The sequence below is a fragment of the Aotus nancymaae genome, unplaced genomic scaffold (genome assembly GCF_030222135.1).
Source record: "Aotus nancymaae isolate 86718 unplaced genomic scaffold, 86718_ANA_hifiasm-v0.15.2.pri h1tg000057l, whole genome shotgun sequence".
NCBI classification, from domain to species: domain Eukaryota; kingdom Metazoa; phylum Chordata; class Mammalia; order Primates; family Aotidae; genus Aotus; species Aotus nancymaae.
This window is the reverse complement of record NW_026988471.1, coordinates 19,604,683-19,623,174: the sequence shown is the minus strand read 5'-3', so window position 1 is coordinate 19,623,174 and position 18,492 is coordinate 19,604,683. Positions and strand designations below refer to the sequence as shown.

At 39.6% G+C, this 18,492-nt stretch overlaps 1 pseudogene; it reads right to left on the bottom strand.

The window, feature by feature from the left end:
* Window positions 1-3,229: 3,229 nt before the first annotated feature.
* LOC135269716 (small ribosomal subunit protein eS4, X isoform-like) lies at window positions 3,230-6,220 on the bottom strand (annotated as a pseudogene).
* Between the last annotated feature and the right edge of the window lie 12,272 nt (window positions 6,221-18,492).

Genomic DNA, 18,492 nt, shown 5'->3' with positions numbered 1-18,492 from the left:
AGAAGAATTCTGAATATGCTCACACCCAAGGTGAACACGAGCCCTTGCCTTGGCTCTCCCAACCAGCACTTTGATAAAGTTGAAATTTTTAGAATGGAAATACACAGAGTAGGTTGTACACACCTAGAATAAACTGACTTATAAGCTATGACTTATCCTTACTCTGTGATTCACCATAGTGATCCCACTCAGATTAGGCCTCTATCTGCCTCTAGGGATAAAAAGGCATGCTTGAACATGTCTCCCCTGAAAGTGTTCTTAGGGAAACACAGACTAGTCAAAACTCAGGTTGAGAGAGAGTGAGAAAGGCCCAATCAACTGAGGCCCACCTTACAGTGTTCTGGTCCTATCTGAAGACTTTGCCTCTTCTAGAGATGAAAGACACCAAGAATGGCCTTTTGGAAGAGCCTGTCCTCACTTCCCCACTCCCCTACCACCAGTTCAAGAGTCATGCCCTAGCAGGAATCAGCATGATAGCCATATATTAGAACAAAACACGGTAACCCCAGCACTCTTGTAATGAAATAATGCAATAGGAAATATATATAAGAAAATGTACCTATGACCACAGCGGCTCACATCTGTAATCCCAGCACTTTGAGAGACTGAGGCAGGCAGATCAATTGAGCCCAAAAGTTTGAAAACAGCCTGGGCAACCTAGCAAAACCCTGTATCTACGCCCCCTCCCCACCAAAATACAAAAATTAACTGGGCATGATGGTGTGTGCCTATAGTCCCAGCTACTTGGAAGACTAAGATGGGAAGATGGCTTCAGCCCAGGAGGTAGAGGTTGCAGTAAGCCAAGATCCTGACACTGCACTCCAGCCTGGGCAGCAGGGCCAGAGCCTCTCTTAAAAAACAAAAATGGACCAATATTATACACTTTGGTAATTGCTATAATTCAGATGTATTAACCAAGATTAGAGTTGGAATATGTAAGAGAAAACCAAAATAAGGGTAGGATAAACAAAATTAATAAACCTCTATCCCTCAAGTAAAAGAAATTCAGAGGTACATAGTCCAAGACTGGTATGGCAGCTTCATAGTGTTAGTGTCAGTCTTGGGATTTATCTTTCTGCTCTACCATCTGTAATGCATAGTATTCATTCTCAAGGAAGCCCCACAGTCCAATATGGATGGTGGAGCTCCAGCCAACACATTCACATTCCAGGCAGTGTGAGAAAAGGGGAGGCATAAAGACAAAAAGAGCCAGGACCAGGTATCTGCCCTCCTTTGAGATTTCTCAGAAGTCCCATTCAGCATCTATTTGTATTTTGTTGGCCAGAACTTGGTTGCTTAGACACAAGAAGGTTGGAAATTGGGCACACTGGCACTCTAGATAGTATCAGGAATCTTTTAGTGGGGAAAGAGGAGGGAATGGATGTTGGATTGTCTGTCAATTTGCCATCTCTGCCTCAGCAAGTGTATACGAAGTACAGTGAGAACACAGGAGGGTACCTGGGACAGACAGAAAAGGACTCACTGAAAAGGGAACATTTGAGCTTTAAGGAACTAATTCACCTCCTCAGTTCGCAAAGAACATTCCTGGCCACACAAATAGAGTGTGGTAAAGACAGAGACGTCAGATTGTAGCTTGTAGGGAAACTCTAGGTTGTTTAGACTCTTGGAGGAGGGAGATAGACCATAAAGGGAGATTAGAACCAGATGATGAAGACCTCATAAACTGGAGACAGAAGTGTGGGTTTCATCTTGCCGATAAGAGGGAGTTGATTAGCAATTTTCAGCATGAGAGTGACACCATCTGACTTTTCAACTAAAAGATATTTCACCACCTACTCTAGGATATAGCTATCAGTGAGTGATGCAAGTGTCTAATCCCAAATGGATCATCCCAGTACAGAGTCACTAACAGATGCTAAGAACATCTCTGGTGGTGAGAGAAAAAGGAAGGAGGAGCAAGGCAAATAACTGGAACTCCCTTGCAAGGAGAACACACACACACACACACACACACACACACACACAGACACCCACACACACACCCCAAACAAATCCAGTTTAGACACACTCCAAATCTGCAGAGGTCTTAGAGTAAACATTGGGGCTTGAATAAGCAGAAAAAAGGGAAAAGATTTAGAGATGGATTTTAAAAATTAACAATTTAACGCTGATCTATTCTTTTGTTTTGTCTTTTATAGATCAGTCCTCTACCCCTGCCCGCCCACACACACTTAAATCCTATCTCACCCATAACATAATGGAGAGCCAATTTTTTAATCAGAAGCCATTTTTAGGATCAAAGAGAAACATATAGTGTGTTAGTTATATCTTGTAACCTCATATGGTGAGGAGTATCCAACTAAAATTAGAGATGATATTCACTGAAATTCTCCAAAAATCAAGTGCCTCCAAATCCAGGGGGGAAGGAAATGGAATCTTTTTTCTTACGAGATATTTTTCTCAAGTACTACCGGAAGTGCTAATGAGAGACAGGCCTCCTTGCCATCCAGTGACAAATGTAATAGGTCACATGAAACCACAGAAAATGAGTCTATTTAAAATGTCAGGTACAACACTAAAGGAAAATTTGGTCTTGTATTTTTTCCTCTTGATCATGGTCTAACAGAGACAACTCAGAAATGATTTCTTCTGAACTTTGTGATACTCATGATTGAAATAGTGTTGCTAATGGTAACAATGTGTAGAATTATTGCACGGAAAGTACTAATAATGCAAATCATATGATCCATAGTTGCAGTTCCCCTATAGATTATTTTTTCCTAGGCATATTTGATTGCTCAGAGATTAGGAACAAATCTCAGATTTGTACTAACAGAGAATTGGGGTTCATAAGAACAAAATTAGAACATTCACCAAATTTTCGCTTATGCCAGTTTCCCCATAATGGCAATGTAATGCAGGGGGCATTAAACCAAAAAACATTCTTTTCAAATAGTTTTGGCATTCGATATATTTTTGCTTAGATCTATCTATGAGATACGTGAAAACAAAACATTACATAAGTACTTGTTAAATCAAAGGCACAAGTCAATCTTTGATTAAAAAATATAAGATTCACTTTGTAATCTAACTTCTTAACTATGTTTTCAAGAAAAAGTTAAATTGTTTCCCCCTATTTAGAAGAATTTTAAAAATTATCTTCATATCTCATACTGTTTGTGTATCTGTTAGTTCCCAGAAACTATCTTTCTCTTCTGTAAGAAACACTTAAAAAAAAATCTTGGTAGAAATTTTTATTTTTAAAAATTATTTTATTTTAAAAAATTATTTATCTTTGACTTCTTTGGGCATATAGTAGGTGTACATATTTATGGGGTACATGAGATATTTTGATACAGGCATATAATGTGTAATAATCATATCATGGTGAGGTCCATCACCATAAGCGCTAATCATTTCTGTGTTACAAGCAATCCAAGTATACTCTTTTAGTTATTTTTAAGTGTACAATAAATTATTTTTGACTGTAGGCACCCTGTTATGCTATCAAATACTAGATCTTATTTATTCTATCTATTTATATTTTTGTACTCATTTACCATCCTTCTTCCTCCCTCCCCCATCCACTACCTACTACCTTTCTCAGACTCTCGTAACCATCCTTTTACTCTCTAACTCTGTAAGTTCAATTATTTTAATTTTTAGCTCCCACAAATAAGTAAGAACATGCAAAGTTTGTCTTCTTGTGCCTGGTTTATTTCACTTAGGATAATAGCCTCCAGTTCCATCCATATTGTTGCAAATGACAGGATCTCATTCTTTGTATGTCTGAATAGTACTCCATCATGTATATGGTACCACATTTTCTTTATCCAGTTGTCTCTAGATGGACACTTAGGTTGCTTCCAAATATTGGCTATTGTGAATAATGCATAAATAAACATGGGAGTGTAGATATCTCTTCAATACACTGATTTCCTTTCTTTGAGGTATATATTTAGCATTGGGATTGCTGGATTATATGGTAGTTCTATTTTTAGTTTTTTGAGGAACCTCCAAACTATTCTCTGTAGTGTTGGCACCAATTTATTTACATTCCCACCAAGACTGTATGAGGGTTTCCTTTTCTCCACATCCTTGCCAGTACTGTTATTATTTATCTTTTAGATAAGATTCATTTTAACTGGGTTGAAATGCTACCTCATTGTAGTTTTTTTTTTTCATGCCACATGATTTTTAATTACGCATAAAGATCTAATATATCACCCAGGGACCATTTCACCCATTGCTCTGTTTGGCTGCCAGTCTTTTGTCTCTCTCTTCAGCAATGGTGAGGTGGATACCCTTTCCTCAGGGAAGAGAAATCCATGGTTTGTTGCCCTTGCCAATAACAAAAATATTGGAAAGTCGAGTGGCAAAGCTGTTGCCATTGGCATCTTTCACATGAACCACATCGAAAGATCCAGGGTGCCTCTCTCTGTTGGTAATCACACCAATTCTTCCCAGGTTAGCACCCCCAGTCACCATACACAAGTTACCAGTGTCAAACTTGATGAAATCAGTAATCTTGCCAGTCTTCAAATCAATCTGAATGGTATCATTCACCTTGATGAGGGGATCAGGGTAGTGGATGGTGCGAGCATCGTAAGTCACCAGATGAGGGATTCCTTTTGTGCCCACAAAGATTTTTTGTACTTTGCACAATTTGTACTTGGCCTCCTCAGGTGTAACACGATGTAGAGCAAAGCGACCCTTGGTGTCATAGATCAGATGGAAATTCTCTCCCATCTTGTCAATGCTGATGACATCCATGAAACCAGCGGGGTAGGTTATATCAGTTCGGACCTTGTCATCGATCTTAATGAACCGCTGCCATGCAAATCTTCTTTACTTCATCTCCTTTCAGGGCATACTTAAGTCTGTTCCTTAGGAAAATGATGAGGGGGAGACACTCTCTCAACTTGTGAGGACCGGTGGATGGACGAGGAGCAAACACACCGGTCAATTTATCCAGCATCCAATGCTTTGGAGTTGCCACCTGCTTCAGATGCTTCTTGGGACCACAAGCCATGGCTGTGTTAGGCAAGGAAGGAGCCTCATTGTAGTTTTTTAAGTAAAACAGTAATAGCTTAGGTAGAGGTAAATCATGGTAGCTTTGATTTGCATTTCTCTAATGATCAATGATGCTGAAACAACACTCATTTTTCTTTTCCTTTGTATTTGTACAAATGTATGGGGTATATGTGCAACTTTATAAATGCATAAATTGTGTAGTGGTCAAGTCAGTGCTTTTAGGGTATTCATCGCCCAAATAACATACCTTATGTCCATTAACCAACTCTTCATCATCCTCCCCCTTCTCACCTCCTGATTCTTCCAAGTCTCCATTATCTATCATTCTAGTCTTTACAACCATGTGAACAAATTTTTAGCACCCAATTATGACTGAGAATATGTGATATTTGTCTTTCTATGTCTGGCTTGTTTCACTTATGCTAATGAAACCCAATTTCATCAGTGTTGCTGCAAATAACATGATTTCATTTTTATGATTGCATAGTATTCCATTGTGTATAAATATCACATTTTCTTTATTCATCTGTTAATGGTCACTTATGTTGATTCCATATCTTGGCTATTTTGTATGGTGTTTCAAAAAACATATGAGCGCAGGTATCTTTTTGATATATTGACTCCTTTTCCTTTGGGAAGAGAAGCCTAGTAGTGAGATTGCTGGGTTGAATGGCAGTTCTATTTTTAATTTTTAGGAAATCTCCATATTACTTTCCATAGAAGCTGCACTAATTTTAATTCCCATGAACAGGGTATAAAGCCTTTCCTTTTCTCCATATCCTCAAAATATTTGTTATTTTTAAAGAGACATTTATAAAGATATATGATGTCATTCTGCTTATCGGATTATTTTATTTTATTTTGTTTTATTTTAAGACAGTGTCTCACTCTGTCGCCAGGCTGGAGTGCAGTGGCAGGATCTCAGCTCATTGCAATCTCCACTTCTTGGGCAATCCTCATGCCTCAGCCTCCCTAGTAGCTGAGACTACAGGCATGCACCACTACACCCAGCTAATTTTTGTATTTTTAGTAGAGATGGGGTTTCACCAATGTTCGTCAAGATGGTCTCAATCTCTTGACCTTGTGATCCGCCCACCTTGGCCTCCCAAATTGCTGGGATTACAGGCGTGAGCCACCGTGCCTATCCTATCAGTTATTTTTAACTGTTATAAGGACTGATATCATCAGAACTTGAATATTGCAAACAAGAAAAAAAATGTCTTTTTTTATATTAATGTATTTCTAGAACTATGTCCCAAAGCTGATGGGCATAGAGCAATGGGATTTCCTCAGAAAAACAGAGCTGTAATAGGGAAACTTTTTTGACCAAAATCTTGGCATCAAACGAATCATGACTGTCTGCAAAATGCATCATAAAAGCAAAGACACAGCTATAAATTTTTATAGTAATAATTTAAACAGCAAAAATTGTGTTTCAAGTTGCAGAAAAAGTACTGAAACATTATTGTTCAAAAGATGTTACTATATCGTATTTAGATGTAGATTAATATTATATGTTATATATAATACAATATTTAAAGGTATATACAAAATATATATACATATATATTTGACATGTCTTGTATTAAGAACTTTTGTTAGCTTTTGCTGCAATAAAAAAAAATCCCAAAGTCTCAACAATTTACAACAAAGATTTATTTCTTGCTCCCATTACATGTCCTTCCCAGGTTGGCTGCACCTTTACTCCACATCTTCTTCATTCTGGGACACAAGACAAAGGAATACCACAATCTGGGACGTGCTGATCTTATCTTGGGAGCGAAAAGAGGAATGGCAGAATTCCATAATGGTAGAATCCCACAATGGACCATCTGTTAACATTCCATTGTCTATGACAAGCCACAAACCCAAGCTTGATGTCAATGGTGCACAAAATACAATGTCTCACTGGGAAGGGCAGAAAATTATTAGGAGTAATCTTATTGTTTAAGAGACTTTCTGAAAACATATTTATCCAAAGGACAGATCACCCAATTATCTCAACAGGAGAATGATCACTCAACTGAATAAATGTGCTTGCTTATCAAATGACTGTTTACTTGCCAGTACATCAGAAAATGGGATATAATCAAAGCAAAGCTCAGAGGAAAATTCACAGCTGAAAGATTTATATTTACAAACAGGACTCAAGTTAGAAAAAAAATCCCAAGGAAAGGTGAAAAGAAGAATCATAAATTTTTTAAAAATCAGTATTAAATTTAACAAGAGAAGCTTATAGAATTAATATGTAAATTCAAAAACTGCTTCTACTGAAAATCTTAAAAATATGCAAACATAAACCATTACTTAACAAGCGGGGAAATAGGCGATATCACAAAAGCACAAAAGTTGAAATGCTAATAAAATAACCACAAATATATTAAAAAATTGAAAAATCCAAAAGCAACTACTTTGCTCAACTCTAAGCAAATAAATTTCAGTACCTGAATTAAAAGGGTGATTTTTAAGAAAACATAAATTGCTGATAGTCCCAACATTATTTAAACTTTTCCAAAGCATAGAATATAGAAGAAGAGAAACTTCTAAATCCTTTACATGAAGCTAGTATGATATTGGTAACAAAAATCCTAAAAGAAAGCCACAAATATATCTTACTTTAAAATATCAGTATAAAATCCTATATAAAATACTAGCAAGTAGAATATAGTACCATAATAAAATAATATTTTACAATTTTTATATTTTTAGAGGACCCCCAAAATAAGTACCCTTCATCCCTCTCTGAGTTCTGAAAAAAATACTGAACGATCAGACTGGGAATAAAGCATCTGGAGACCAAAATATCATCTTTATGTCTGATAAAGGTTATATTAGGGTCCATGGCTAGTACAAGAGTCAAAAGGGCCTGCAAAGAAAACCCCAGAATTAGACAGACTTACCTAGACAATCACAGACAATGTTCTCCTGGGTTGGAGACTTTCCCAGGTTATTCTTAGATCCTGGAGAAACAAAGACCTCCCACTTCCTGTGGGAAGCTAGCTCCAAGAACAAGACAACAGATTATTTAAGCATAGTTATGCTTCCAAACTTTAGATAGCAGGCAAGTCACTTCATTTTCCCTGGGGCAGGGTGAGGAAGGGATTGAAGCCAAGATCATTCAATTAATTGAAGTCACTCACCATTAAAAGAAACACTGGAGATCAGGTGCAGTGTTTCACACCTATAATCCCAGCATTTTGGGAGGCTGAGGCAGAAGTTTAAGACCAGCTCAGGTAAACAGCGAGATCCTGTCTCTACAAAAAATTGTCTGGGTGTAGTGATGCATATCTGTAGTCTCAGCTACTTAAGGGGTTGAGGTGGGAGGATCTCTTGAGTCTAGGAGTTAGAGGCTACAGATTATGATTATGCCACTGCACTCTAGCCTGGGTGACAGAGTGATAACCAGTCTTCAGGAAAAAAAAAAGAAACACTGAGAAGGGAAAATATATTCCAGCTAATTAGTTTTGTTTTTATTTGGTTTTTTAAAAACCCACTTGGCTTAACCATTACCTTATGGTCTATATCCCTCAAGAGACAGACTCCTCAGGAGAGTCCTGCTCCTACCCTCCACAGGCTCTACACCAAGAACTGTTCTGTGGGTGTCCTTCAGGAACTGCTAATGGGCAAGGTGGGGATTGCCCCCTGAAGGCTATGAACTGACCCGGAATACATATTTGATAAATCCAAGGCCATTCTGTGCTCAAGATGGAAATTTTATTCTCCATTCTGTTTTCCATTTTAAATTTTGTCCTTGCTGTGTTGTCTCAAATAGCCCATTAGAGCTCTGCAATGAGATTAAATGACAACATCAAGGTACTCCCATAGTAAAATGTAAACAATTATTCCTGCCCCAGAAGCCTCAGACTGGAACCATGAGGATGCAGTCAGCCAAATCCATTTTCGAGATTGAATGTCTACTGGATATTAGAAGATATTAGAGTTATTGTTAATTTTGTGAAGTGTGACAATGGTATTGTTGTTCTACTTTTTAAAGTCCTTATCTGTTAAAGATTCATACTGATGTATTTAAAGTTAAAATAATGATATCTGAAATTTGCTTTTAAATATTCCAGCAAACAAACAAAAAACAGTAATGTGAACATACTGCAGATGTAATAAGTATATTATCTTGACATCCCAAGAGCCTAAGTCTTCCTGGGAAACTCAGGACAGTGATATTTGAGGATTAAAATATGTGTAGGAACTTTCTGGGCTAAAAGGGGTAGGGAATTATGGAAAACAACAGTATTCTAGACAGACAGCATAGGCTATGTAAGGGTACAGAGGTTCGGAAAAGAATGTTGAAACAGACAAAACAGCTCTGCAGCACAAACTATGTGCAACTCTAGTAAAAACATGTGAGGTAAAAGTGTTATTGATCTTGATTGTACAGAGTTGGGACCAGTCCAATTTTCTTCACTGGATCATGCTTTTTCAGACTATTTTATGTATTTGTTAAATTAATCTCCTCAACTAGAATGCAATTTTTTCCCCTTTATGCAAATACTCTTTCCAGGCAGAATTCAAGAATATTCTTCAGTCAAAAGCCCTTCCTAACCATTTATAGTTCGATGGACTCTCCTTCTTCTGACTCTTAAAAGCGTGCTCTACAATATAGTTCTTGATGATGAGCTGGTCGATAGAATGAGTACAATTTTACATGGGCTAATATCTTCTCACTAAGAAAGAGTTTTCTCAAACCAAGCCTACCACAATGCTTAGGATGTTATAGAACTTATCACATAGGGGCACTCGCCAAACAGAAAGAGAGCCATATCCACACGTGGGCTGACAAAAAGTTAATGTACCTACTCAATCACAACAGACACTCTTTGGAGCTGATATATCAACCCCACCATCTTGGGAAAAGAAAGAAACAAAAGGGAGGGAGAGGGGAGGGAGGGAGGGAGGGAGGAAGGAAGGAAGGGAGGAAGGGAGCGAGGGAGGGAGGGAGGGAGGGAGGAAGGATGGAAAGAAAGGAGGGAGGGAGGAAGGAAGGAAGGGAGGGAGGGAAGGAAGGAAGGGAAGGAGGGAGGGAGACAGGGAAGGAAGGAAGAAAGGAAGGAATGAAGGAATGAGGGAGGAAGGAAGGAAGGGAGGGAGGGAAGGAAGGAAGGGAAGGAGGGAGGGAGACAGGGAAGGAAGGAAGGAAGGAAGGAATAAGGAAGGAAAGAAGGAAGGGAGGGAGGAAGGAAAGAAGGGAGGGAGGGAAGAAAGGAATGGAGGGAGGGAGGGAAGGAAGGGAAGGAGGGAGGGAGACAGGGAAGGAAGAAAGAAAGGAAGGAATGAAGGAAGGAAAGAAGGAAGGGAGGGAGGGAAGGAAGGAATAGAAGGAGGGAGGGAGGGAAGGAAGGAATGGAAGGAGGGAGGGAAAGAAGGGAGGGAGGGAGGGAGAGGGAGGAAGAGAGGGAGGGAGGGAAGGAGATAGGGAGGGAGATGGGGAGGAGAATGGGAATGGAAAGGGGAGGGGGAGAAGCAGGGGAGGGGGAAAGGCAGGGGAGGGGGAGGAAAGGAAGGAGGGGGAGGGAAAGGAATGAATATGATTCCCCCAATTCTCTGAAATGTTACACAAAAGGGATGACTCCAAAACTTTAATAATATTAGAAATTCACATTTTAAAAAGATTTTAGTTTAACTCTGAATTTCAGCTAAGAATTCTAAAGCAAAAACATGAATGAAAATGAAATCTAAGAATGGATTTGAACTCTGTGCTACAATGTAACTATATTTTGGTGATTACAAACTGACTCTGAAAAGGCAGGCAAACATGAGACCCCTTTAAAGGTATCTAAATCCAAGAAAGCAGAATTGTAACAGAGAAACCATAATAGTATTTTGGCAACAGTTAGTACTCTGAAGCTTGGGATCTACTAGCTAATGTCATTCATTTGTTTTCAAAACAGAAACGGTCTGAGCCTTCATTTAGTTGGTTTATTAGTTTCCTATGGTTGCTGCAACAAATTATCACAAATTTAGCCCGTAAAACAACACTAATGTGTTATCTTACAGTTCTGGAGGTCAAAACTTTGAAGTCGGTTTTAATGGGCTAAAATCAGGATGTTGGCGGGCCAGTGTTCTTTCTGGAAGTTCCAGGGAACATTCACTTTCTTGTTTTTTCCAGCAATTGGCTGCCTACATTCCTTGGTCTGTGACCCCTTCCTCCACCTTCCAGTCAGCAGCACAGCATCTACCAGTCCCTCTCTTTGACTGACAGCTGCCTCCACCATCACATCTTCTCTCCCCCTGCTTCCAATATACAGTATCATCTCTGATTCTGACCCTCCTGTGTCCCTCTTATATGGACCCTGTGGTTATATTAAGCCCCCATAGATAATCTTGGATAATCTCTCCTTTTCAAGATCCTTAACACATCTTAATCACATCTGCAGAATCTTTTTTGTCACATAACGTAGCATCACAGGTTCTAGGTATTAGGACACCGTCATCTTTGGGGTGCCACTATTCAGTCTACCACAGTTGGATAGGTGGATGGTATGGAAAGGTGTTTTGTCTATAAAAAATTTTATTCTTGTTTTACTGGGGAATATAAAGTCTCCATTAAAAAATAAAAAGGAATGATTTGTGAAAAGTCCTGTAACAGTATTATTAATCCACAAAAACTCTGTTGAATAGACAACAAGTTTCTGAGGAATCCAATAAAATGGGAACATACTGTACTCTAAAGGGATATTCATCTGCAGCTAATCCTACAAATCTCTACTTTGTTTTTAATTTATAGGGATAGTTGAGCTACATCTCCCATATTTTTCTTATCCTCACCCTACCCTGTCCTGCCACTAAAAGCTTCTTTATGATGTGGTTTCATTGAGGAGGTCTAATGGGTCTTATCATGGATTAATACAAAACATTTGGAGTTGCAGTTATACTGAATGGTGAATTACCTTGAAAGGCTTAAATATATGATTTTAGTTTCTCTATAATATATATATAAACACATATACAAATGTATGTGAGTATATCCATATATTCGGTATAATTTTTGATGGCAGGAACATCTAAATGTTAGTGTTTGCCAGGTTTTCTTATTCATTTTACAAGCCAAGTACATCTATGAAGGCAGTACTATCAATGAACAGTCTGCCAGCAAGAACCTCCAAGTCTCACAGCTCAAGTGTGCTGGCTTTCAGGACCATCTATCTCTTTGGGTCTTAGCATAATTAAATGATAGGAGGAACAGCTTAGCTATAATATGGGAGTTAAATATGGCTTTTTCAAGTTGTAGCTATTGTATCTATTCTGTGTAGATTTTTAAAGACTAAAATAATATACGTTTATAAATTTTAAAAAAGAATGGATCTTGATTTTTAATTTATGCTTAAGATGAATAATTATGTGATCTGCTTTTGTGACTCAGTGTTTGAAACAAGAATTAATGTGGATCTCAGAGTATGCCAGTGCCATTTTGTAGAGGGTGCATTAAATAATCATACGTTTTAAAGCATGTATAATCATTTCTATTTATAAATGTATAAATAAGAAAATTCAGTGTTAGAGCCAGTGGGAAACCATAATTCAAAATTCACTAATGTTTATGACTCACAGTCTTTAGAGTACATATTGAAGAGAAATCTTTGTCTTCTATATTATAGAAAAAATCTTTATTTTTTCTCTCATCTCTTTGTTATTTCTTTCCTTTTTCTTCCTCTTTCTGCTTTTTGTATAATCATCAACCACATATACTAATTCAACAGATGTCTAAACCAAGAGTTTCCACTTTCTGTGGAATGGAATAATAAGGAAGAGGGGAACATTTTAAATTAATGAGCACAGGTCCTTGTAGCATTCTAATATCCACCAGATTATTCTCTCCTACCATGAAGATCTGAGTATTACCCATTTCTCTGGCTTTCTGTTATTGTGACATCATCAGCCTTGCTATGAAGTGTCCCCAACTAATCCCTCACCCCCACTAAATGTTCTCCAGTTGTGGCAGTTCCTAGGGGTTTCCTTCAAGGGTCTCTGCATAGTTGATCTCAGACATATGAGAAATTAGCATTTTCCCTCTCTTTCTTCTCAGTGAAGCTGCCCGTGAAATGCCAAAAGGTTCTGTACTATTTCCACTGTAATTCCCTCCCTGTAAGTGTTGCACATGGTGGGTGGCTGACAGACCTCTAAAACTGTTTCATGTTTGTGGGACACTTTATTGGATTTCTCTGTTCTACAAGAGGTAGTTTTCTCCTTTCTGCTTTATTCGTTGGTACCATAACCTGTCACAGTGGTTCCTGTCACAGAGGATTGCCTTGGGATCCCAAAATCTCTCCTAGATTTTGTGAAAGAAGTATTTCTTTCTCCCTACTGCTAGAGTTTTCTCTCCATAGGACTCAGAAATGAGTCCATATGAATTAGGTAAAGAGGGGCCATTTATGTCTGAGACCATCATCCTCAACTTGCCCTCAAATTTCTTTGCCCCATCTAGACCTATGTAAAGCATTTTGACATTTCTCTGTCAAGTCACAGAACTTGACATGCAGCAAATATTATTATTTGACAACAGTCTCTCCTTCTGATCATTTGCACATTCCTTAACATTTCTTAATTTGCCTATTTTTTATGTCTCAATTTACATTCTGGAGCTTCCTTTCCATAAGTTATTTCCTATCACCCAATTGTGAAGTTAAATAATCAGGAAACCCTTCATTGCATCTTTTTGTGGCCACTGCTAAACCAAATGAAATGGGCAGTCAGCCCTTCAAGGCTTTTATGATGAGTCCTCAGATACCCCTGGAGTAGGTAAGGATGTATCAGTTAGGAGGCTGTCTGCTGGAAATAACATAACACAACTGAAACTGACTTAAAAATAGGGCTTTCTTGGCTCACACAACTGGAATGTCCAGATAGTAGCAGACTTCATGCATGATGATCAGGACCCTGCCTCCCTTTCTCTGTGATTCTCTCCATGTCTTTACTACTCCTTATTTTAACTTTTGATCATGGAAATAAAAATGTCTGCAGCAATTTTAGGCATCATATTCATATAGCACATTATCTGGAAAGACAAAAAACACAACTTTGCCAGCATTCCAAGCTTCACCCTGACAGAATGGGCTTAGGTTACACATCAAGCCAGGGACCAGTGACTAACGCCACAGAAGGGGAATATGATGATTGATAAAGCCAATCAAGGGCCATCCCAGAGCTTCCCCCTAAACATATGAGCTTCTTGGGAGAAAGAATAAATATTATTAGAAAGGAATAAGAGGGCCAGGCACTGTGGCTCACACCTGTAATCCCAACACTTTGGGAGGCCAAGACAGGAGGATCGCTTGAACCCAAGAGTTTGAGATCAGTCTGGGAAACAGTGAGACCTTATCTCTAAAGAAAAATAAATTATCCAAGCTTGGTTGCTTGCACCTATAGTCCTAGCTATTCAGAAGGCTGAGGCAAGAGGATTCCTCAGCCCCAACAATTGAAGGCTGTAGTAAACCTAGATTATGCCACTGGACTCCAGCCTGGATCACAGAATGAGACATTGTCTCAAAAAAAAAAAAAAAAAATAGTGGGGTATGGGGCAGGAATAGATAACTAGACAACAGAAAAAAAAATGACCACCATGTCATCCATTGCTTCAGTTTTGTTTATTCAAATGCCATACTATCTCAGCCAAAATGTCATTTTCTATTCCATTTCTTAGCTGGAACTATGCTCAGTTTTGCTATCCAGCCAAATACACCACACAGGATTACACATTTCTCTATGTGCCTGTATTAGTCCAGTCTCACACTGCTATAAAGATGCTACCAGAGACTGGGTAATTTATGAAAGAAAGAGGTTTAATTGACTCACAGTTTCACATGGCTGGGGAGGCCTCAGGAAACTTACAATCATGGCAGAGGGTGAAGAGGAAGCAAGGCACATCTTACATGGCAGGCGAGAGAGAGAGAAGACAGGGAAAACTGCCAAACACTTTTAGAGCATCAGATCTTGTGAGAACTAACTCACTATCAGGAGCACAGCATGTGGGAAGCCACCCCCATGATCCAATCACCTCCCAACATGTCCCTCCCTTGACACATAGAGATTAGAATTCAAAATGAGATTTGGGTGGGAACACAGAGCCAAACCATACCAGTGCCTTACACTAAGATCTATATTAGATTCCATAGATTTAGTTAGTATTAGGAATAACAATCATCATAATAATAAACCAATATTTTGAGTTGAATACAAATCAATAATGAATTAGAGCAACTAATTTAACTGCATGATTTTTACCCCTAAAAGTAGCAGCATCTCCTAAAATTTACAGTTTTAGAGAAAACTAAAATGCTTAAAAATTCTAGCTGGGCGTGGTAGCTCACGCCTGTAATCCCAGCACTTTGGGAGGCTGAAGGAGCAGACAACTTGAGCCCAGGAGTTCAAGACCAACCTGGGCAACAGGGCAAAAACATATCTGTACTAAAAATAGAACAAATTACTGGGTGAAGTAGTGCGTGCCTGCAGTCCCAGCTACTCGAGAGGCTGAGGTAGGAGGATTACTTGAGCATGGGATGTCAAAGTTTCAGTCAACTGTGATCAGGCTACTGCACTCCAGTCTTGCAAACAAGAGTGAGACCCTGCCTCAAAAAATAAAAAATACAAATAAATGAGAGAATAAAATGCTTTAAAATTCCATGTGGGTGTTAAATAATTCAAAATAATACTACAGAGAGAGTATCAAGGGAGTATTTGATTATCTTATGATAATTTAGAAAATATGAGCCATGAGTTCAAAATGAAAGCAAGAGACATGTGAGATTAGAGTATTTCAGGATTCCCCCACTGTCCTTATCCCACATTTATTTCCTAGCTGCATGGAGCTCTCTTCTCAAAATTACCCAAGACAGGATTTTTCCTGCCTGCACAATATAAAGTAATGCACCATTGTGGCAGCCCATCTCCAAAATGGCCCCCAATGGTCCCAGCCTTTTAGAATTCACATATCTTCCCACATTAAATAGCATATAGACATGATAAGTGATTCATGTCACTGAGGGAATGATGCAGTATGCCAATTCAGAGATTACGTTATTAAAGACTGGTGGCTTTTGTGTTGGGTGCTCTCTCTCTATCCTCTATCTCTTCCTTTGATGGAAGAAAGCTGCCATATTGCAAAGAGCACTGTGGAGAGGTCTTCATGCTGAAGAACTGTGGCCAACAGCCCGTGAGGAAGTGTGACCTGCCAACAACCATATAATTTAGTTCGATTCTTCAGCCCCAGTCGAGCCTTGAGATGACTGCACCCCTGAGCAACTGGCTTAACAGCAACCTCATGAAAGACTTGGCTAGAACCTTTCAGCTAGGCTGCTACTGGTGTCCTGACCTCTTGAAACTGTGTAAGATAATAAATGTTTCATGTTTTAAGCTGATATATTTTCGTGCAGTTGGATAAAGAGATAACTAATGCATCCCTCACTTTCTGTTTCTAACCTTGCCTTTTAATTCCCCTTGCTCTGTCATTATATATTAATTTCTTTAGTTTGTTTATTGTGTCTATGAGAACAATGACATTTCTCTTTGAGTTTCCTTTGTATTCCCAGCCTGGAAGAGTGTTTGGAATGTAACAGACAATAAAAAAAGGGATGAGCAATGAGAGCCTAAAATTTTTATGCAAAAGGTGATAGCTTTTCATTTACTGTTTTTAAATCAGTCTTCAGTGGTCCAACTTTAGCCATCTGTGTAGTAGACATCTTTATGGAATGTCTGCCCTATTCACTATGAATGCTCTTACCTATTGCAAAAAGTCAATATGACCACAAGCACTTGTCACTAATGATTGGATGATTGCTGGACACCAGACCTGCTATGTTGGTGACTGGATGATGAGGGATCTGCTGTTATGAATGGATTAATCCATTCATGGATTAAGAGACTAATGGGCTAATAGACTAATGGATTATCATAGGAGTGGGACTTACCAGATTCAGTCTCTTGACCTTGAACTTCTCAGCCTCCGGAACTGTAAGAAATAAATTTTTTTAAAAAATAAATTACCCAGTTTCAGACCGGATACATAGCAAGACCTCATCTCTCTATATATAGCTCTCATGTGAACTAAGAGCAAGAACTCATTCACTCCTGGGAGCATGGCACCAAGCCATTATGAGGGATCCACACCCACAACCCAGACTCAGAAACCGAAGCCCCATCTCCAACATGGGGGACCACATTTCAATCTAAGACTTGGTAGGGGCCAAACAAACCATATCTAAACCATACCATTCATGTTGAAATTTATTTATTTTTATTTTAAATAGTTTACCTTATTTTTTATTTTTGTGGGTACATAGTAGGTGCATATATTTATGAGGTCCTGTTAAAATTTAATCCCCAATGGGGAGTATTAAAAGATGGGACCTTTATGATGAGGTGACTGAATCATGAAGGCTCTGCTCTCATGGACAGATTAATTCATTCATAGATTAATGAATCAATAGGTTAATGGATTAGATTAAGGGGTATCATGGGAGTGGAATTGGTGGCTTTTCAAGAAGAGGAAGAGAGACCTGAGCTAGCACACTAAGCCCACTGGACAAGTGAAACCCTGTGCTGCCTCGGGACTCTTCAGAGAGTCTCTACCGCTTTCACCAGGTATAGTCCCTTGACCTGGGACTTCTCAGCCTCTATAACTGTAAGAACTAATTTTTTTCTTTATACATTAGCCAGTTTCCGGTAGTCTACTATAAGCAACAGAAAATGGACTAAGACAAGATCCGAGCTGAGCCAATCAGAAATTCTCCCCTGGGTATTAGGAATTAAAAGTAAAAGAGGGAGAAAAAGGAATCTCAGTGTGGCTGTCCCTCTGCATCAATCTGGACAGGCTATGTTGCACTGTGGTAAGAAACAACAGCAGGGGAGAAGATCCAAGATGGCCGGTTAGGAGGAACTCGGGATTGCAGCTCTGAGAGAAAGTGCAGAAGGTGAGTGGATGCCACATTTCCTGACGGATTTTTACTGCCCACAGACCAGGAGATTCACAGGCAGAGGAGCCCCACGGGTCGCCAGCACTGCTGGTTTGACCGGCGCGGCCGCTTGGCCTGCGCCCTGGGGCAGCAGCTCCCTGTGCAGAGTGAGCGAGACTGAGTCCCCTCTAAGCCAGCAAGGGGACCTGAAAAGGGGAGCCAGGCCAGGAGATTCCTGGGCAAAGAAGCGTCACGAATCTCAGAGCCGCTGCTTCAGCCGACGCAGCGGCTCCCAGGGCAGTGGATTTTTACTGCCCACAGACCAGGAGATTCACAGGCGGAGGAGCCCCACGGGTCACCAGCGCCGCTGGTTTGACCAGCGTGGCCGCTTGGCCTGTGCCCTGGGGCAGCAGCTCCCTGTGCAGAGTGAGCGAGACTGAGTCCCCTCTAAGACAGCAAGGGGAGCTGAAACAGGGAGTCAAGCCAGGAGATTCCCGGGCAAAAAAAGCGCCATGGGAGACACAACTGAACCCAGGATGGTCCAGCTCTGTGGAGGAGGGGTGTCCTCCATTACGGAAGCACCCTGCAGTTCCCAGGG